The sequence below is a fragment of the Lissotriton vulgaris genome, chromosome 7 (assembly GCF_964263255.1).
Source record: "Lissotriton vulgaris chromosome 7, aLisVul1.2, whole genome shotgun sequence".
Classification (NCBI taxonomy): Eukaryota; Metazoa; Chordata; class Amphibia; order Caudata; family Salamandridae; genus Lissotriton; species Lissotriton vulgaris.
In genome coordinates this window covers 1,408,486,226-1,408,509,172 of record NC_141695.1, presented here as the reverse complement: position 1 = coordinate 1,408,509,172, position 22,947 = coordinate 1,408,486,226, and the positions used below count along the sequence as shown (strand labels likewise).

Sequence of the window (22,947 nt, the reverse complement as noted above, 5' to 3'; positions counted from 1 at the left end):
CTGCTGGAATAAAATAGTTACGTAATGTATTCATTCTTCTACAAGGAGCCATTTTAGCTTTAGACTACCTTTGTGTGACATTGTGGGTTTGTTGTTGGGCAAGCAGCGGTATCTTTTACCTCCATCTCATCCGAGTTATTGTGTCTCATTCCTTGAACTAGGGCACCTTTTGTGCAAGTGCTCTAGCACAAGCTCTTTTATTGTGCATCTGCTCTTGCACAAATGCGGTGTCATGGTTGATCTTGCAGCAGGAGTTGTATTGTTTCTTCACCATGAGACAAGGAGATATATCATATGTCCGCTTTTGCCTGGTCGACCTGGATTTCCATGTCAAATGCCCCCGGGTCCAACAGGCTCAGAGGAAATGAGGTTGAGAGAGAGGGTAATATTCAGTGCTGAAATGCAACTCATGGACAACCTTTGTGATGCGTATCTGTAATTTCTGCTACGTCTTTAAGTTTAATTACTTTATTGCTGGTGGGAGGTGAATGAGGGTGCTGGAGTCTAAAGTCTATTAGGGCAGTGCACTCTGCTTGCATGTCAAGCCTCTAGTGTCCATGGAAGAAAGCTGTTCTGGTGCTCTGGCTAGGAGAGAGTAGATGAACCCATTACCACTTTGACCCTCTTCCTTGTCACATGTCTTACATTATGTCTGGAAAAAGAACACACACTTAATATTTGAGTAAAAATAGACCGTCTCTATCAGGTTATTAGTAACTGACCTCTATCGGAAGTGCTGTTTGTCTTGGCTAATTTCCATTTAATTCATTTTATATGTTCTGCGAATGGCTTCTGCAAACCCGGTTTGGTCCAACCAATGTGCTTTTTTTGTATATTACTTATAAGGGTATGCCCAGCCATGCTGGCTGATATCCTGGAGGCCGGTCATTGCCTTAGAGTTTACTGTGACACACAGGGACTGTTCACGCTGGACTGTGTCAGTTGGGGGTTGTTGTGAAGCAGTTCCTAGCCCTCCATCAATAGCTTTTTAGATTTCCCCTGGATAGCATGAAATCTCTTATATTTAATATATCTTAAAAGGGGGCGCTTATCAATTCCCCCAGCCAAATTACTGTGTTAATTTGCTTCTGTGTGGCACTTTTTGTTTTACTTCTCCTGGCTGCACGCACTTACGATACTTCTACAAAAGCTGTTCATACTGTTTAAGCCCCATTCATTTTCAAGACCAGATCTCTTTCCATGGAAAAGGCAGACAGCTTCTAACGGTATGCTGGAATGCTTGCTTTTTATCACTTAGTTGTATAAAGCAGATGCTTTAGCCTTAGAACGCTTGTGGCATTTTCTATTCATGCCTCAGTACATTTCTTTGCACTTTGTAGGCGTTATCGGATTGATATCTTTCAACGTAACATATTTGGTCATTATGATTAAATTCTAAATGTTGTAATAAACATTGCACGTTAATAAAGTTAATATGCAAGAGCTATGCTATATTTTACTATTAAACAGGCAGTCTCAAGTGCAGTGACCTTACAGACAGGTAGGATTATGATTTGAATGGTGCAGCAGCACTGGGCCCAAAAGTTGTCAGAACTCTATTGAACACGTAATATTGCTATGTTTGAGTACAGTCACAAGTGCATTTATCTAGCAAGCAATAGGGTCATGATTTGAATTGGGGACCAGGTGCAGTAGCACCATGACCAGACACCCCACTGAACACCTAATATTGCTATATTTTACTACTTAGCAGACAGTGTCCTGTGCAGTTAGCTTGCAGACAACAAGGTCATGATTTTAATGGTGCAGCAAGAACAGTGGCACTGGGGCCTAAAGTTCTAGGGACCCCACTAAACACAGAATATTGCTAAATTCTACTGTTAAACAGGCAGTTAAAAGTGCAGTTATCTAGCAGGCACTAGGGCCATGATTTCTGGTGTAGTGGCACCAGGAGCAAAAGTTGTCAGACCTTCTCTAAATACCAAGTATTGGCAAGTATTGCTGTATTTAACTACTAAATAAGCAGTCAAAAGTGAAGTTACCGTTCAGGCAATAGGCTCATAATTTTAGTTGTGCAGCAGGTGCAGTGACATTCGGTGCTCAAACCTCAAGTAACTCCTCTAAACACTGTATATTGAATTTTTTTACCACTAAACAGGCAGTCACAAATGCAGGTACCTTTCAGGCGCTAGGGGCCTGATTTGAATATTACAGCAGTTGCAGTGGCAGTGGGCCCAAACGTTGTTAGAACTCCTCTAAACACATAATATTGCTATTGCATCAATTCATTCAATTATTTCCCTCTTTCATTTTTCAAAATGTTGCTATTACTATACCACGAATACAAGCACAATATATTGCCTTTTTAGGTCTCGCCTGTCGATGCGCATGCGCATCGAGCAAGGCGAGAGTATTGGGACTTATCCGCTCTTTATCCACACTGCAAGGAATCGTGGCGATTCCTTGCAGTGCCCGTGACTTTTAAGCTCAATGCGCATGCGCATTGAGCTTAAAAGCGCGTGCACGTCCGTCTTTGTTTACCCGCTCCGCCCCCTCCCCTTCCCGCCCCAACCAGGCTCTTGTAGGGCGACGCTTCACCAGCGCTTCCCTCCCACTCGCTCACTTCCCTTCTCTCCCGCCCCCCACCCGACTTGAAATTTCATTCGGCCCGCTTCCCTCCCACTCGCTCACTTCCCTTCTCTCCCGCCCCCCACCCGACTTGAAATTTCATTTGGCCGCGCTGCGTTAGCCGTCTTTGTTTACCCGCTCCGCCCCCTCCCCTTCCCGCCCCAACCAGGCTCTTGAAGGGCGACGCTTCACCAGCGCTTCCCTCCCACTCGCTCACTTCCCTTCTCTCCCGCCCCCCACCCGACTTGAAATTTCATTCGGCCGCGCTGCGTTACTTTTACGTCAACATGGCTTCTAGTTTGTGCTCTCCCTTGTTTCATACTGCACTTCAACCCACAATTGTTGTTGCCGCTAAACTGTCTAATTGAAAGTAGGTAATATTTCCCTAATTATCAGTAATTCGCAGGCATTCACGTGCATTCCTCACAATGCTGTTCTTGAGCGCGCGCTTTAACGCTCCTCCCCCTCCCCCAACACAGAGCGTGTCTCACAGCCGTACCTTTTCACCTTTCCGAGCCCTCTCCCATGTGTTCTATGGGGTAGACTTTATCGTGAAGGGCTCGGGTCGCGTCGCTATGCCCAGCTGACCCCCACCATCTCCTCTGCTTCCTTTGATGCCCCTGTTTGACTTGCACTTTACATGCGGATTACACAACCGCCGCTGCCCCGGGAGACGCAAGAGCACTTAAATTGAATTCACCGGGACCAGAGTCCATCGACATCACCACCAAGCCGCTCCGGGATTGGCACCAGCTCTTAGGTTACCCCGTCAACGAGGGGGCTTGTTTTTCATGATCACAGTCACAGGAAGAGCCACACACCCTGTGAGCAGCTGAAAAAAAGCAAAAATTAAACCAAAATCACCAGCTGGGGCTGTAAAATCACACAACAGCCAGTCATCGGCAAGCAGTCCGGAGCTTCCGTCTTCCCGGTGAGTCTGCCCATACTTTGCATGGCAGTGCATCACAATAGATTACAGTGGGCTCACATGAACACACCACACAGGCCGAGCAAGCAATATATTTCATATGTTGTACTCTGGGTAAATGTGAATTACTTTTATGTTTGGGTTGCTTTGCACTTGAGAGTGTTAGTTATGAAACTTCGGTCAATATTGTATCGTTAAGTCCAGATCAGTCTGCTACACAGTCTTTTCACACAGTTGTTTTTTGCAGTCAAGCTGGATCGATCTGCACAGATTTGCTGCTGAAGGGTGTGTGCTACATTCTCTACTGTAGTTGGTAGCAGTTAGTATCTGAAGTTTTGATGGGAGACACAGGAGGGCACTTTGTTATATGCAAACTCCTTTGCCACTCTCCCCCATGCTCCATCTGTTTATTTATGGCTTGTAATTGGTTTCAATTCTGGAAACAATATTTACAGTTCCTGCAAAATGTGTAGTGCCTGACTATCCTGTGATTAGTTGCACAGCCCAATCTTGATTCACCAGCGGTTTCCGTAACACAGGGCTGACACTTAAAGTAAAGGCTTGCTTGGTGTTTAATTTAATAACTAATTTAAAAGTGTGTTGTCCATCACATACACTACAAGTGAGAGCACATCATCTTGGCCTTACTCCTTGTATCGAATTAGCGTGTGTGCCTGTACGCCATTGGAAGTAATTGGTATTACACGTACATGTGTTGCAAAATGTCGCTGGCTCCAAGTTAATGAGTTTGAGTTCTGAAACACCCTCACCCTACCACCCCCTCACCCTCACATCCCCTCACCCTACCTAACCCCCTCACACACCCTCTCAACCTCACACACCCTCTCACCTTCACACCCTCCAACACCCCCTCACCCTCACCCCCTACAGCCCCTCTCCCTCACCCTCACACCCCTCACCCTCACACCCCTCACCCTCACTCACCCTCACCCTCACTCACCCTCAACGCCTCACCCTCAACCCCTCACCCTCAACACCTCACTCACACTCACTCTCAATCATCCTCACTCAACAACTATCAACATCACTCACCCTCAACCCCTCACCCTCAACACCTCACCCTCACTCACTCACGCTCAATGCCTCACCCTCAAACACTCAACCTCACTCACCCACCCTCAACGCCTCACAATCACTCACTCACCCTCAACACCTCACCCTCACTCACTCACCTTCAACGCCTCCCCTTCAACTCCACACCCTCACTCACCCTCAACCCCTCAATCACCCTCAACACCTCACCCTCAACACCTCACACACCCTCACCCTCACTCACCCTCAACTCCTCACTCACCCTCAACTCCTCACTCACCCTCAACTCCTCACTCACCCTCAACTCCTCACTCACCCTCAACTCCTCACTCACCCTCAACCCCTCACTCACCCTCAACACCTCACCCTCACTCACCCTTACTCACCCTTACTCACCCTTACTCACCCTTACTCACCCTTACTCACCCTTACTCACCCTTACTCACCCTTACTCACCCTCAACGCCTCACCCTCAACGCCTCACCCTCAACGCCTCACCCTCAACGCCTCACCCTCAACGCCTCACCCTCAACGCCTCACCCTCAACGCCTCACCCTCAACGCCTCACCCTCAACGCCTCACCCTCAACGCCTCACCCTCAACGCCTCACCCTCAACGCCTCACCCTCAACGCCTCACCCTCAACGCCTCACCCTCAACGCCTCACCCTCAACGCCTCACCCTCAACGCCTCACCCTCAACGCCTCACCCTCAACGCCTCACCCTCAACGCCTCACCCTCAACGCCTCACCCTCAACGCCTCACCCTCAACGCCTCACCCTCAACGCCTCACCCTCAACGCCTCACCCTCAACGCCTCACCCTCAACGCCTCACCCTCAACGCCTCACCCTCAACGCCTCACCCTCAACGCCTCACCCTCAACGCCTCACCCTCAACGCCTCACCCTCAACGCCTCACCCTCAACGCCTCACCCTCAACGCCTCACCCTCAACGCCTCACCCTCAACGCCTCACCCTCAACGCCTCACCCTCAACGCCTCACCCTCAACGCCTCACCCTCAACGCCTCACCCTCAACGCCTCACCCTCAACGCCTCACCCTCAACGCCTCACCCTCAACGCCTCACCCTCAACGCCTCACCCTCAACGCCTCACCCTCAACGCCTCACCCTCAACGCCTCACCCTCAACGCCTCACCCTCAACGCCTCACCCTCAACGCCTCACCCTCAACGCCTCACCCTCAACGCCTCACCCTCAACGCCTCACCCTCAACGCCTCACCCTCAACGCCTCACCCTCAACGCCTCACCCTCAACGCCTCACCCTCAACGCCTCACCCTCAACGCCTCACCCTCAACGCCTCACCCTCAACGCCTCACCCTCAACGCCTCACCCTCAACGCCTCACCCTCAACGCCTCACCCTCAACGCCTCACCCTCAACGCCTCACCCTCAACGCCTCACCCTCAACGCCTCACCCTCAACGCCTCACCCTCAACGCCTCACCCTCAACGCCTCACCCTCAACGCCTCACCCTCAACGCCTCACCCTCAACGCCTCACCCTCAACGCCTCACCCTCAACGCCTCACCCTCAACGCCTCACCCTCAACGCCTCACCCTCAACGCCTCACCCTCAACGCCTCACCCTCAACGCCTCACCCTCAACGCCTCACCCTCAACGCCTCACCCTCAACGCCTCACCCTCAACGCCTCACCCTCAACGCCTCACCCTCAACGCCTCACCCTCAACGCCTCACCCTCAACGCCTCACCCTCAACGCCTCACCCTCAACGCCTCACCCTCAACGCCTCACCCTCAACGCCTCACCCTCAACGCCTCACCCTCAACGCCTCACCCTCAACGCCTCACCCTCAACGCCTCACCCTCAACGCCTCACCCTCAACGCCTCACCCTCAACGCCTCACCCTCAACGCCTCACCCTCAACGCCTCACCCTCAACGCCTCACCCTCAACGCCTCACCCTCAACGCCTCACCCTCAACGCCTCACCCTCAACGCCTCACCCTCAACGCCTCACCCTCAACGCCTCACCCTCAACGCCTCACCCTCAACGCCTCACCCTCAACGCCTCACCCTCAACGCCTCACCCTCAACGCCTCACCCTCAACGCCTCACCCTCAACGCCTCACCCTCAACGCCTCACCCTCAACGCCTCACCCTCAACGCCTCACCCTCAACGCCTCACCCTCAACGCCTCACCCTCAACGCCTCACCCTCAACGCCTCACCCTCAACGCCTCACCCTCAACGCCTCACCCTCAACGCCTCACCCTCAACGCCTCACCCTCAACGCCTCACCCTCAACGCCTCACCCTCAACGCCTCACCCTCAACGCCTCACCCTCAACGCCTCACCCTCAACGCCTCACCCTCAACGCCTCACCCTCAACGCCTCACCCTCAACGCCTCACCCTCAACGCCTCACCCTCAACGCCTCACCCTCAACGCCTCACCCTCAACGCCTCACCCTCAACGCCTCACCCTCAACGCCTCACCCTCAACGCCTCACCCTCAACGCCTCACCCTCAACGCCTCACCCTCAACGCCTCACCCTCAACGCCTCACCCTCAACGCCTCACCCTCAACGCCTCACCCTCAACGCCTCACCCTCAACGCCTCACCCTCAACGCCTCACCCTCAACGCCTCACCCTCAACGCCTCACCCTCAACGCCTCACCCTCAACGCCTCACCCTCAACGCCTCACCCTCAACGCCTCACCCTCAACGCCTCACCCTCAACGCCTCACCCTCAACGCCTCACCCTCAACGCCTCACCCTCAACGCCTCACCCTCAACGCCTCACCCTCAACGCCTCACCCTCAACGCCTCACCCACCCTCACTCATCCTCACTCATCCTCACTCTCACTCATCCTCACTCATCCTCACTCTCACTCATCCTCACTCTCACTCATCCTCACTCTCACTCATCCTCACTCTCACTCATCCTCACTCTCACTCATCCTCACTCTCACTCATCCTCACTCTCACTCATCCTCACTCTCACTCATCCTCACTCTCACTCATCCTCACTCTCACTCATCCTCACTCTCACTCATCCTCACTCTCACTCATCCTCACTCTCACTCATCCTCACTCTCACTCATCCTCACTCTCACTCATCCTCACTCTCACTCATCCTCACTCTCACTCATCCTCACTCTCACTCATCCTCACTCTCACTCATCCTCACTCTCACTCATCCTCACTCTCACTCATCCTCACTCTCACTCATCCTCACTCTCACTCATCCTCACTCTCACTCATCCTCACTCTCACTCATCCTCACTCACCCTCAACACCACACACTCACTCACTCACCCTCACTCACCCTCAACACCACACACTCACTCACTCACCCTCACTCACCCTCACTCACCCTCAACCCCTCACCCTCACTCACTCACCCTCACTCACTCACCCTCAACACCTCACCCTCAACTCCTCACTCACCCTCACTCTCACTCATCCTCACTCAACCACCCTCAACTTCACTCACCCTCAACGCCTCACCCAACACCTCACCTTCACTCACCATCAACATCTCACCCTCAACCCCTCACCCTCAACCCCTCACCCTCAACCCCTCACCCTCAACCCCTCACCCTCAACCCCTCACCCTCAACCCCTCACCCTCAACCCCTCACCCTCAACCCCTCACCCTCAACCACTCACCCTCAACCATTCACCCTCACTCACCCTCCCTCACCCTCAACTCCTCACCCACACCCTCAACACTTCACCCTAAACACCTCACTCATCCTCAACACCTCCCCCTCCACCTCACTCACCCTCACCCTCACTCACCCTCAACACCTCACCATCACTAACCCTCAACACCTCACCCTCACTAACTCTCAATCCCTCAATCACCCTTCCCCTCACTCACCCTCAATACCTCACCCTCACTAACACTGAACCCCTCACTCACCCTCACTCTTACTCTCACTCACACTCAACACCTCAGCCTCACCCTCACTCACTCACCCTCAACCCCTCACCCTCACCCCCTCAACCCCTCACCCTCACTCGTCCTCACCCGCCCTCACCCTCAACGCCTCACCCCCTCAACGCCTCACCCCCTCAACCCCTCAACCCCTCACCCCCTCAACCCCTCACCCCCTCAACCCCTCACCCCCTCACCCCCTCACCCTCAACCCCTCACCCTCACCCCCTCACCCTCAACCCCTCACCCTCAACCCCTCACCCTCAACCCCTCACCCTCAACCCCTCACCCTCAACCCCTCACCCTCAACCCCTCACCCTCAACCCCTCACCCTCAACCCCTCACCCTCAACCCCTCACCCTCAACCCCTCACCCTCAACCCCTCACCCTCAACCCCTCACCCTCAACCCCTCACCCTCAACCCCTCACCCTCAACCCCTCACCCTCAACCCCTCACCCTCAACCCCTCACCCTCAACCCCTCACCCTCAACCCCTCACCCTCAACCCCTCACCCTCAACCCCTCACCCTCAACCCCTCACCCTCAACCCCTCACCCTCAACCCCTCACCCTCAACCCCTCACCCTCAACCCCTCACCCTCAACCCCTCACCCTCAACCCCTCACTCGCCCTCACTCGCCCTCACTCGCCCTCACTCGCCCTCACTCGCCCTCACTCGCCCTCACTCGCCCTCACTCGCCCTCACTCGCCCTCACTCACTCACCCTCACCCTCACCCTCACCCACCCTCACTCACCCTCACTCACCCTCACTCACTCACCCTCACTCACTCACCCTCACTCACCCTCACTCACCCTCACTCACCCTCACTCACCCTCACTCACTCACCCTCACCCTCACCCTCACCCACCCTCACTCACTCACCCTCACTCACCCTCACTCGCCCTCACTCGCCCTCAACCCCTCACGCTAACTCACACTCGCCCTCACTCACCCTCACTCACCCTCAACCCCCTCACCCTCACTCACCCTCACTCGCCCTCACTCGCCCTCACTCGCCCTCACTCGCCCTCACTCGCCCTCACTCACCCTCACTCACCCTCACTCACCCTCACTCACCCTCACTCGCCCTCACTCGCCCTCACTCGCCCTCACTCGCCCTCACTCGCCCTCACTCGCCCTCACTCACCCTCACTCACCCTCACTCACCCTCACTCACCCTCACTCACTCACCCTCACTCACTCACCCTCACTCACTCACCCTCACTCACCCTCACTCACTCACCCTCACTCACCCTCACTCACCCTCACTCACTCACCCTCACTCACCCTCACTCACTCACCCTCACCCTCACCCTCACTCACTCACCCTCACCCTCACCCTCACTCACTCACCCTCACTCACTCACCCTCACTCACTCACCCTCACTCACTCACCCTCACTCACCCTCACTCACTCACCCTCACTCACTCACCCTCACTCACCCTCACTCACTCACCCTCACTCACCCTCACTCACTCACCCTCACTCACCCTCCCTCACTCACCCTCACTCACTCACCCTCACCCACCCTCACTCACCCTCACTCGCCCTCACTCGCCCTCACTCGCCCTCACTCGCCCTCACTCGCCCTCACTCGCCCTCACTCGCCCTCACTCGCCCTCACTCGCCCTCACTCGCCCTCACTCGCCCTCACTCGCCCTCACTCGCCCTCACTCGCCCTCACTCGCCCTCACTCGCCCTCACTCGCCCTCACTCGCCCTCACTCGCCCTCACTCGCCCTCACTCGCCCTCACTCGCCCTCACTCGCCCTCACTCGCCCTCACTCGCCCTCACTCGCCCTCACTCGCCCTCACTCGCCCTCACTCGCCCTCACTCGCCCTCACTCGCCCTCACTCGCCCTCACTCGCCCTCACTCGCCCTCACTCGCCCTCACTCGCCCTCACTCGCCCTCACTCGCCCTCACTCGCCCTCACTCGCCCTCACTCGCCCTCACTCGCCCTCACTCGCCCTCACTCGCCCTCACTCGCCCTCACTCGCCCTCACTCGCCCTCACTCGCCCTCACTCGCCCTCACTCGCCCTCACTCGCCCTCACTCGCCCTCACTCGCCCTCACTCGCCCTCACTCGCCCTCACTCGCCCTCACTCGCCCTCACTCGCCCTCACTCGCCCTCACTCGCCCTCACTCGCCCTCACTCGCCCTCACTCGCCCTCACTCGCCCTCACTCGCCCTCACTCGCCCTCACTCGCCCTCACTCGCCCTCACTCGCCCTCACTCGCCCTCACTCGCCCTCACTCGCCCTCACTCGCCCTCACTCGCCCTCACTCGCCCTCACTCGCCCTCACTCGCCCTCACTCGCCCTCACTCGCCCTCACTCGCCCTCACTCGCCCTCACTCGCCCTCACTCGCCCTCACTCGCCCTCACTCGCCCTCACTCGCCCTCACTCGCCCTCACTCGCCCTCACTCGCCCTCACTCGCCCTCACTCGCCCTCACTCGCCCTCACTCGCCCTCACTCGCCCTCACTCGCCCTCACTCGCCCTCACTCGCCCTCACTCGCCCTCACTCGCCCTCACTCGCCCTCACTCGCCCTCACTCGCCCTCACTCGCCCTCACTCGCCCTCACTCGCCCTCACTCGCCCTCACTCGCCCTCACTCGCCCTCACTCGCCCTCACTCGCCCTCACTCGCCCTCACTCGCCCTCACTCGCCCTCACTCGCCCTCACTCGCCCTCACTCGCCCTCACTCGCCCTCACTCGCCCTCACTCGCCCTCACTCGCCCTCACTCGCCCTCACTCGCCCTCACTCGCCCTCACTCGCCCTCACTCACCCTCACTCACCCTCACTCACCCTCACTCACCCTCACTCACCCTCACCCTCACTCACCCTCACCCTCACTCACCCTCACTCACCCTCACTCACCCTCACTCACTCACCCTCACTCACCCTCACTCACCCTCACCCTCACTCACCCTCACTCACCCTCACTCACCCTCACCCTCACTCACCCTCACTCACCCTCACCCTCCCTCACCCTCACTCACCCTCACTCTCCCTCAACCCCTCACCCTCACCCTCCCTCACCCTCACTCACCCTCACTCACCCTCACCCTCACTCACTCACCCTCACTCACCCTCACTCACCCTCACCCTCACTCACCCTCACCCTCACTCACCCTCACCCTCACTCACCCTCACCCTCACTCACCCTCACTCACCCTCACTCACCCTCACCCTCACTCACCCTCACTCGCCCTCACTCGCCCTCACCCTCACTCACCCTCACTCGCCCTCACTCACCCTCACCCTCACTCACCCTCACCCTCACTCACCCTCACCCTCACTCACCCTCACTCACCCTCACTCGCCCTCACTCGCCCTCACTCGCCCTCACTCGCCCTCACTCGCCCTCACTCGCCCTCACTCGCCCTCACTCGCCCTCACTCACCCTCACTCACCCTCACTCACCCTCGCTAACTCACACTCACCCTCACTCACCCTCACTCACCCTCACTCACCCTCACTCACCCTCACCCTCACTCACTCACCCTCACTCACCCTCACCCTCACTCACCCTCACCCTCACTCGCCCTCACTCGCCCTCACTCACCCTCACTCACCCTCACTCACCCTCACTCACCCTCAACCCCTCACGCTAACTCACACTCACCCTCACTCACCCTCACTCACCCTCACTCACCCTCACTCACCCTCACCCTCACTCACCCTCACCCTCACTCACCCTCACCCTCACTCACCCTCACTCACCCTCACTCACCCTCACTCGCCCTCACTCGCCCTCACTCGCCCTCACTCGCCCTCACTCGCCCTCACTCGCCCTCACTCGCCCTCACTCACCCTCACTCACCCTCACTCACCCTCAACCCCTCACGCTAACTCACACTCACCCTCACTCACCCTCACTCACCCTCACTCACCCTCACTCACCCTCAACCCCTCACCCTCACTCACCCTCAACCCCTCACCCTCACTCACCCTCAACCCCTCACCCTCACTCACCCTCAACCCCTCACCCTCACTCACCCTCACCCTCACTCACCCTCACCCTCACTCACCCTCACCCTCACTCACCCTCACTCACCCTCACTCGCCCTCACTCGCCCTCACTCGCCCTCACTCGCCCTCACTCGCCCTCACTCGCCCTCACTCGCCCTCACTCGCCCTCACTCACCCTCACTCACCCTCACTCACCCTCAACCCCTCACGCTAACTCACACTCACCCTCACTCACCCTCACTCACCCTCACTCACCCTCACTCACCCTCACCCTCACTCACTCACCCTCACTCACCCTCACCCTCACTCACCCTCACCCTCACTCGCCCTCACTCGCCCTCACTCACCCTCACTCACCCTCACTCACCCTCACTCACCCTCAACCCCTCACGCTAACTCACACTCACCCTCACTCACCCTCACTCACCCTCACTCACCCTCACTCACCCTCACCCTCACTCACCCTCACCCTCACTCACCCTCACCCTCACTCACCCTCACTCACCCTCACTCACCCTCACTCACCCTCAACCCCTCACCCTCACTCACCCTCAACCCCTCACCCTCACTCACCCTCAACCCCTCACCCTCACTCACCCTCACCCTCACTCACCCTCACCCTCACTCACCCTCACCCTCACTCACCCTCACTCACCCTCACTCACCCTCACTCACCCTCAACCCCTCACCCTCACTCACCCTCAACCCCTCACCCTCACTCACCCTCAACCCCTCACCCTCACTCACCCTCACCCTCACTCACCCTCACCCTCACTCACCCTCACCCTCACTCACCCTCACTCACCCTCACTCGCCCTCACTCGCCCTCACTCGCCCTCACTCGCCCTCACTCGCCCTCACTCGCCCTCACTCGCCCTCACTCGCCCTCACTCGCCCTCACTCGCCCTCACTCGCCCTCACTCGCCCTCACTCACCCTCACTCACCCTCACTCACCCTCAACCCCTCACGCTAACTCACACTCACCCTCACTCACCCTCACTCACCCTCACTCACCCTCACTCACCCTCACCCTCACTCACTCACCCTCACTCACCCTCACCCTCACTCACCCTCACCCTCACTCGCCCTCACTCGCCCTCACTCGCCCTCACTCACCCTCACTCACCCTCACTCACCCTCACTCACCCTCAACCCCTCACGCTAACTCACACTCACCCTCACTCACCCTCACTCACCCTCACTCACCCTCACTCACCCTCACCCTCACTCACCCTCACCCTCACTCACCCTCACCCTCACTCACCCTCACTCACCCTCACTCACCCTCACTCGCCCTCACTCGCCCTCACTCGCCCTCACTCGCCCTCACTCGCCCTCACTCGCCCTCACTCGCCCTCACTCACCCTCACTCACCCTCACTCACCCTCAACCCCTCACGCTAACTCACACTCACCCTCACTCACCCTCACTCACCCTCACTCACCCTCACTCACCCTCAACCCCTCACCCTCACTCACCCTCACCCTCACTCACCCTCACCCTCACTCGCCCTCACTCACCCTCACCCTCACTCACCCTCACTCACCCTCACCCTCACTCACCCTCACTCACCCTCACCCTCACTCGCCCTCACTCGCCCTCACTCGCCCTCACTCGCCCTCACTCGCCCTCACTCGCCCTCACTCGCCCTCACTCGCCCTCACTCGCCCTCACTCGCCCTCACTCGCCCTCACTCGCCCTCACTCGCCCTCACTCGCCCTCACTCGCCCTCACTCGCCCTCACTCGCCCTCACTCGCCCTCACTCGCCCTCACTCGCCCTCACTCGCCCTCACTCACCCTCACTCGCCCTCACTCACCCTCACTCACCCTCACTCACCCTCAACCCCTCACGCTAACTCACACTCACCCTCACTCACCCTCACTCGCCCTCACTCACCCTCACTCGCCCTCACTCACCCTCACTCGCCCTCACTCACCCTCACTCGCCCTCACTCACCCTCACCCTCACTCACCCTCACCCTCACTCACCCTCACTCACCCTCACCCTCACTCACCCTCACCCTCACTCACCCTCACTCACCCTCACTCACCCTCACCCTCACTCACCCTCACTCACCCTCACTCACCCTCACTCACCCTCACTCACCCTCACTCACCCTCACTCACCCTCACTCACCCTCACTCACCCTCACTCACCCTCACCCACCCTCACCCTCACCCACCCTCACCCACCCTCACCCTCACCCTCACTCACCCTCACCCTCACTCACCCTCACTCACCCTCACCCTCACTCACCCTCACTCGCCCTCACTCGCCCTCACTCGCCCTCACTCGCCCTCACTCGCCCTCACTCGCCCTCACTCGCCCTCACTCGCCCTCACTCGCCCTCACTCGCCCTCACTCGCCCTCACTCGCCCTCACTCGCCCTCACTCGCCCTCACTCGCCCTCACTCGCCCTCACTCGCCCTCACTCGCCCTCACTCACCCTCACTCGCCCTCACTCACCCTCACTCGCCCTCACTCACCCTCACTCGCCCTCACTCACCCTCACTCACCCTCACTCGCCCTCACTCACCCTCACTCGCCCTCACTCGCCCTCACTCGCCCTCACTCGCCCTCACCCTCACTCACCCTCACCCTCACTCACCCTCACCCTCACTCACCCTCACCCTCACTCACCCTCACCCTCACTCACCCTCACCCTCACTCACCCTCACCCTCACTCACCCTCACCCTCACTCACCCTCACCCTCACCCTCACTCACCCTCACCCTCACTCACCCTCACCCTCACTCACCCTCACCCTCACCCTCACTCACCCTCACCCTCACTCACCCTCACCCTCCCTCACTCACCCTCACTCACCCTCACTCACCCTCACTCACCCTCACTCACCCTCACTCACCCTCACTCACCCTCACTCACCCTCACCCTCACTCACCCTCACTCACCCTCACTCACCCTCACTCACCCTCACTCACCCTCACTCACCCTCACTCACCCTCACTCACCCTCACTCACCCTCACCCTCACTCACCCTCACTCACCCTCACTCACCCTCACTCACCCTCACCCTCACTCACCCTCACCCTCACTCACCCTCCCTCACCCTCACTCACCCTCACCCTCACTCACCCTCCCTCACCCTCACTCACCCTCACTCTCCCTCACTCACCCTCACCCTCACTCACCCTCCCTCACCCTCACTCACCCTCCCTCACCCTCCCTCACCCTCCCTCACCCTCCCTCACCCTCCCTCACCCTCCCTCACCCTCACTCACCCTCACTCACCCTCACTCACCCTCACTCACCCTCACTCACCCTCACTCACCCTCACTCACCCTCACTCACCCTCACTCACCCTCACTCACCCTCACTCACCCTCCCTCACTCGCCCTCACTCACTCACCCTCACTCGCCCTCACTCACCCTCACTCACCCTCAACCCCTCACTCACCCTCAACCCCTCACTCACCCTCACTCACCCTCAACCCCTCACTCACCCTCAACCCCTCACTCACCCTCAACCCCTCACTCACCCTCAACCCCTCACTCACCCTCAACCCCTCACTCACCCTCAACCCCTCACTCACCCTCAACCCCTCACTCACCCTCAACCCCTCACTCACCCTCAACCCCTCACTCACCCTCAACCCCTCACTCACCCTCAACCCCTCACTCACCCTCAACCCCTCACCCTCACACAGTGCAATAGGTCTCGGAGGATTTTTAGTTAGAGCTTTTAGAATTGTTTATGGCTTTTTTTATTTGTAATTCTTTAGCATTGGCTACAGGAAACAAAAATGCTAAAGATTATCAACAAAAAACCCATAAACAATTCTAAAAGCACTAACTCTAATGCTGCGAGACCTATTGCATTTCCAATGCTTGTTTTATATAACCAGCCATAACATTTAACAGACATTCTCTAACTTATATTGTACAACTAGTCAGCAAGCTACTGCTTACATTAAAAAAACAGCTTATTATTAATCATATAGGCGAAAGCTAATGCATTTACAAGTGATTCTCTTTTTGAACTGTGTCAGGAAGAGTCCTGCTTTGCGGAGTGCACGTTCATTCGCGGCTGTCCCTCCCAGATCCATTGATGGAGATCCTTGTCTTGGGGTTTGAGATGGGGGCGGACAAAGCTGATGTGGAGCTGTAAGCAAACCCATTTATGGAGTACACAGCTAGGAGCAGTTGCCTGTTAAGTGTGCTGTGGGCCTTAATGCAAAAAAGGAAATGCAATTCCAAATCAATCAAGGATTTATAAAGTGCTCTGATCACCTATGAGGGTATCAAGGCATTTAGGGGAGGGGGTTCGGGCACTCTGAGGTCATCCTAAGAGCCAGGTCTTGAGGCCCTTTCTGAAAGCTTGCAGTGCCCGGCGTTGTCTGATGGTGATGGAGAGTTTCTTTCCAGGTCTTGGCTGCGGTGTAGGAGAAGGTTCTGCCTCCCGTTTTGGCTCTGCGGATGCGTGGGATTTCGGCCAGGGCTAGTTCGGCAGAGTAGAGGTTTCTCTTGGTGGTCTGTAAGGAGATTCTTTCATTAAGTTATTGTGGTCTGGTGTTGTGGAGGGCTATGTAGGCTCCTATAAGGTAGTTGGAAACCGCCAGAATTGGGTTGATGAAGGCCCTCCCGACCCATGAGCCCTTGTGCCATGTCACATGCTGCACTGTTTATCTTTTTGTTTTTAAACTAAACAGAAACGGTGACGGACCTCGTAGGTTGAATCCTGCACTTTTTAGTACAGTGTTCAGTGTTGGGGGAGTTGAGAGATGCATATTTGAATCATGAGTTTGTGCATGATGGGTGAACCTCGCTTTGCAGGTTAACCCTTCCTCCTCTGGAGCTAAGAAGGCCCCAGTGGCTCATGTCGTGCGTCCAGGTGGACGGGCACCTGCCCTGATGTCGGGATGCCCCAGTCTTCTCAGGTTTAGTACTAACCACATTGGAATTGCTGTAATTAGGGACTTGAATAGCCATGGATTCCATCTGTTGAATCGGAGGCTCGGATCGGCCGCATGTCCTTATATATCAAACCGGAGACCAGCACTTTTTGTGAAGTAGTGTGGCTCACTGGTTAGAGGCGGCAGACCCGAGAGCAGAGGATGGCCCGGGACCAGGGTTCGATTCCCGGCGTGGCAGGTTTCTGGACCAGGGTCAACGGACTCGATAATTCTCTCGCCTCGGTGCCCACTCTGATCAGCGATCACACTCGGCAACTCTGGGCATTAGCTTGCCTCATCTTCACTAACGGCCCCACCAGACCGCCGGGGATGCCTGGTCTCACCCTGGAGATACCCATTAAGGGACCATCTCTCAGGGAAGCCAGGAAGGGTTTCGCAGCGGTCGAAGCGCCTTGGGACCCTACGGGTAAGTAGTGCGCTATATAAATGCCAATACATTTACATTTACACTATGCTCTAGCACCCATGGAATTCTTGTTGGTTAATAAACGTTTACAAGATCATTCTGATCCTAGGCAGTGGCTGTTTTCCACAGTATCTCTCTGTAACCCTCAGTTATAAACAGGACCCCTGGAATTATGCATCAGAGAAAGGCCACATTATGCAGCAGGGATGAGTAAATTATGTGGCAAAAGAAGGCACATAATGTGACGTAATGCAGCACCTTTTATGATGGTATTCATTAGTTTGTCATGTTTAAACTTGTTAATAATTTCTGGGCAATGGTTGTACCTCATTAGTAGCAGTTTAACACAACAATATAGAAAATATAGCAATAAGCAATAGAAAGGTGACTAGTCAAGCTTTGCAAAGGGCCTTCCACTGTGTGGCAACGTGTATTGCTGCAGTTTTATTAACTTTTGAACCGTTTGAGCTAGAAAGAGATCGTTTTGTTTAAATCTGCACATTATTCGGCAGATGATGGATTTTGTGGCTAATGTGGGAAATCCATACTTAAGCAAAAAACGCTGCGGCCGTACAGTTGCATATTTGCAGTGGCCCTGATCATATATGACATGAACCACTGCCTCATATAGGATCCCCAGCTGATGCAGAGCCAATGAAACAAATGCGATAGGAAGTAAGAACAAGCATTTACAATGCAATAGCTCTCGGGTTAATTAACTTTGAGCTATTGCCATTGCTAAATATTGCAACACCAACTGCAACAAAAGTCTATAAATTGTAGGCCAAAAAAATGTGTATTTATTTTTGTAGCAATGTTGGCATGCTGCGCTTTAGATGAATGTTTAAAAGTAAAGTGCGCCATACTGCGATTGTTACAATAGCTAATTGTGAATGCGTTAACAATTGATGTGTGCACTGATGGCTGGTGGAAGTGTGCACTGCCGGCTGGTGGTGTGTGTGTGTGTGTGTGTGTGTGTCTGGTGGAAGCGTGCACTGACGGCTGGTGGTGTGTGTGCCTGGTGAAAGCGTGCAGTGACTGCTGGTGGTGTGTGTGTCTGATGAAAGCATACACTGACATCTGGTGGTGTGTGCCTGGTAAAAGCGTGCACTGACGGATTGTGGTGTTTGGGCCCGGTTAATGCGTGCACTGATGACTGATGGTGTCTGTGCCTGGTGAAAGTGTGCACTGACGGTGTGGTTGTGTGTACTTTCTTTACTTAAATAGCTATCTTGAAAACAAGATGCTCCTTAAAACAGCATACATGAAATGCAAGGGTGCTTAACTTGGCAAAACAAACAAGCATGGGAAGTGAGGACGGCGCACATTTAAGAAATGAATCCACTCACAGAACCATTGTCTGCAAACTCCTGAAGATGCATTTGACAGTGTGACCATAAGGTACAAGACTGTTCGATTACAACGTGTTACAAAATTATTATTTGACTCGGAAGTCACCGAGCCCCCTTTCTTTACCACCCTATATTAATGTAGTTGGCTACGATATGGTGTGCGCCTCATACCACGTCACTGAGTCTGTGGAAAGTGGTGTGACAAACATACACAATATGAAAACAAGTCACCTGACTAATACCTACATATTAGTGACCTAAATTTTTTTCCTGCACTTTTTACGGTTCATCCACAATGTCCAACGAAGACCTTTATAAAATGTTAGTGGGGTTGAAACATAGATGAATCTCAGTTTTTGGTGTGGATTAAAATACTTATTGTAGAGTGCACTATGTTTAACCCTGAAAAATTGGCTCTGACTAAAATCGAATACCCCATACAATAACTGTTTCATTGAGGGTTGTTCTATTTCACTTCCAATCACTCTTTTTTTGCAACTCATGTTCAGTGCACTGTTTCACATTTTGGAGCATCTTTCCATGACTTAGTTATAATTTTCTTCAGCAATGGCATTCGAACACATGGTTGTGAGTTCCAATATGTTCTTTTGAATAGGTATTGTTTTGGGAATATATTCATGAATTTCCCTTGCAAGATAGAAGTATTGTAGTGAATGATTGCAAAGGAACCGTTGTTTTGTTTTTATTTTTTCGTTGTGGTTGGCAGCAGAGATGATATAATGAGAACTATTGTTGGATGATGGTGCAGGGTAGGGGCTGGGCAGGTATAGTGGTATTAGTAAGACAATGAAGGGCAGGGCTACTATGGTGGTTGGCAGGCATTGGTAGGAAATGTGAGTGATCCAGAGAAAGTCTCACCTCTTAGACACTAAGAATGAATGAATAACCCTAGATGCCAGGGCCTAGCCACAAGTGCTCCATGTGTATACTGGTGAGTTGCTGGTTGGTAATTGGCAAGGTTGGTATCGTAAATGACCACTGCAGTAGTAAGGCTGGCACTGTGGGGACGTGGATGGGGGTGAGGCCGCATGGACAAAGGGAGGGTGGGTGCGATGCGAGGCAGCACAGACGATGGGAGGGTGGGTGCGATGCGAGGCAGCATAGACTGTGCGAGGCAGCACAGACGATGGGAGGGTGTGTGCGAGGCAGCACAGACGATGGGAGGGTGCGTGCGAGGCAGCACAGACGATGGGAGGGTGCGTGCGAGGCAGCACAGACGATGGGAGGGTGCGTGCGAGGCAGCACAGACGATGGGAGGGTGCGTGCGAGGCAGCACAGACGATGGGAGGGTGCGTGCGAGGCAGCACAGACGATGGGAGGGTGCGTGCGAGGCAGCACAGACGATGGGAGGGTGGGTGTTTGGGTGCGAGGCAACACGGACGATGGGAGGGTGGGTGTTTGGGTGCGAGGCAACACGGACGATGGGAGGGTGGGTGTTTGGGTGCGAGGCAACACGGACGATGGGTGTTTGGGTGCGAGGCAACACGGATGACTGGTTGTGAGGCAGCTCGGATGACTGGTTGTGAGGCAGCTCGGTGAACTTTGGTGCGAGGCAACACGGACAAAGGCGGTGTGGGTGGATGCGAGGCAGCATTGATGACAGGAGGGAGGGAGGGTGGGTGCGAGCAAAACGCAGAAAAGTAGAGTTAAGATAGGGGAACCTGCATGAGGCCAGGCAGACAAACTCATGTACATTATGGGCACTAGTAAAGTAATCTCTGATGGCAAGGCTGGCAGGATGGACAGTGTCCCACCAAAAGCAAGGTACATTAAACAACTTTACGTTTCTATATAGACTGCTGTCTTTGAACCAACGAAAAGACCGCAACCTAAACACGGTTGAGATGATCAAGGCAATCCCTGAGGTGAATGATCCTTTACAGCGTTAATAGCTATACATATCTAGGCTCCTTAGGTCATGTAACCCACCAAGCGACACGAAAGAAGACGTTGCCAGCTCCTTAACAATCCCTTTATGCAGCTTTTCAGTAGGATGACAGGGCTGAACACAGGCACCATGTTGCGAGCCATTGCCAGCTTTTATACACTACAGATTGGCCACCGGTCTCATTGTTCTGTTCTATCCCACCCCACCGATGCACAAGCCCTGATGAAGGTGCAGCCATAAGATCTGGCAAAGCACCGAAACTCGTGTCGGCGTTGTTTCTTCGGATCCGTGAATTTGATCTGTGCCGAGAAGTCCCCTCTGGGTCCCTAAATGCTGTACTTTGTCTATTTCATCATAATGATGTTGTATGAACTGTGTTCAGTGTGTTGAGTTGTGTGAATGTGCAAGGAGTCATAAGTGAAGAGAAAGGATGATGTTGGATGACTGTTGAGAGGGTGAGGTGGGGCTGTTTAGGAAACCTTGTGAAAGATGAAATGTTATAAATTGTATTGTGATTAAAATGTCTTATGCATTATGAAGCGAAAACAAGAATAAACATATCTATTTTTCTATATGTAGTTTGATCCATCGTGTGGCCTGATTGTGCTTTCTGGTGAACTCAATGTTGTTTAACTTGAATCCTTTGGACTCCTTGTGAGCCACTAATCATAATTTTCTAGGGCAGACTCTTTATATTTTTGTTGCTCTTATCTTTCCCCTGCTGTCTGCCCTGCACTCATTACAGGGGGCCTCTCTATTTATTGTCCAACCTTACCTATGGACTTGTATCCTTCAATGTGAAGCTCTGTAAGTGACTGAAGTAATGCTGGCTTTCAGACTACTCTTCCATGTGTGCAATAGTACATTGATGGCACTGGTGTGATTGGAGTTTAATTCAACAGATCAATCGTACTCTGCAAGCCGCATTTTTGTGCTACTCTGCCAAAATGAGAAACCAGCCATCAAACTACTTGAACGCAATGTTGAGGCAAACCATAACCAACTAACCTGCCCCTTAGATCTCGCCAATTCAGGAGATCTGGACCAGAGGGCTCCCAAACTCCCAGGCAGGAAAATTAATTACAACAGCAGCTTGGCTTACTTTTTTATCACGATGATAAGCTAAGCTTTAACGTGTGGAACCACATCTGGATGGTTGAACCATGAATTCCAGAAAACACAGAAATATATGGACTTGCCACGACATGTTATTAAAAAATAAGCTCGGATAAGACTTTGGGTACGGCTTACTTCCACTCCAAGACCATGGACAAGGTGGACGCAACCAAGAGACTGACTCTACCACCTGTGGCTTTTGTGGCACAGCTAGTGAATCGCTTAAACATATAGTCTGCACATGTGAAGCCCTGATCATTTAAAGAAGCATCTTCTTTTTTTTTTTTTCATTACATTTTATTGTTTTTTTAGACATGAAAGAGAATACAGTACAATCCTTAGCGTAGAACATCAGACTATTAGATTGAAACAGAAGCAATGTCAACTTCGCACAGAGACACAATTTGTAATATGATTAAAGGGTATGCAGATCCAATACATCGAGCTAGAGTACTTACTGCTTGTCACATATCTAGGTAAATCGTGTGCTAGGCAGAGATATCACAGTGCACTTGGCTAACTACAGAAATATATGAAGGATTCATCATCGCAATAGGTTCTGACAGCACTATCACAGTACTAATGTAGGACATAATGCTCACATCATTAGGCTTGTTACAGGGAGAAGGCAAGAGGGGTGGTCAGTTCAGCATGGGTCTCCAGCATATTATACTTTTCTAATAATGTGCGGAACTTCATTGTGTCATCGCCTCTGGAGTGTCAGTCGGGGGCTCTTGCGGTTGTGCGAGAAGGTAGCAC

The 22,947-nt window shown here is 54.4% G+C and overlaps 1 protein-coding gene across 1 annotated transcript in view; it reads left to right on the top strand.

Annotated features, from left to right (window-relative positions):
• The window catches only part of LOC147705737 (major vault protein-like), a 202,339-nt gene that overhangs the window by 25,620 nt on the left and 153,772 nt on the right, over nucleotides 1-22,947 (top strand). The gene's annotated exons all lie outside the window — the stretch shown is intronic.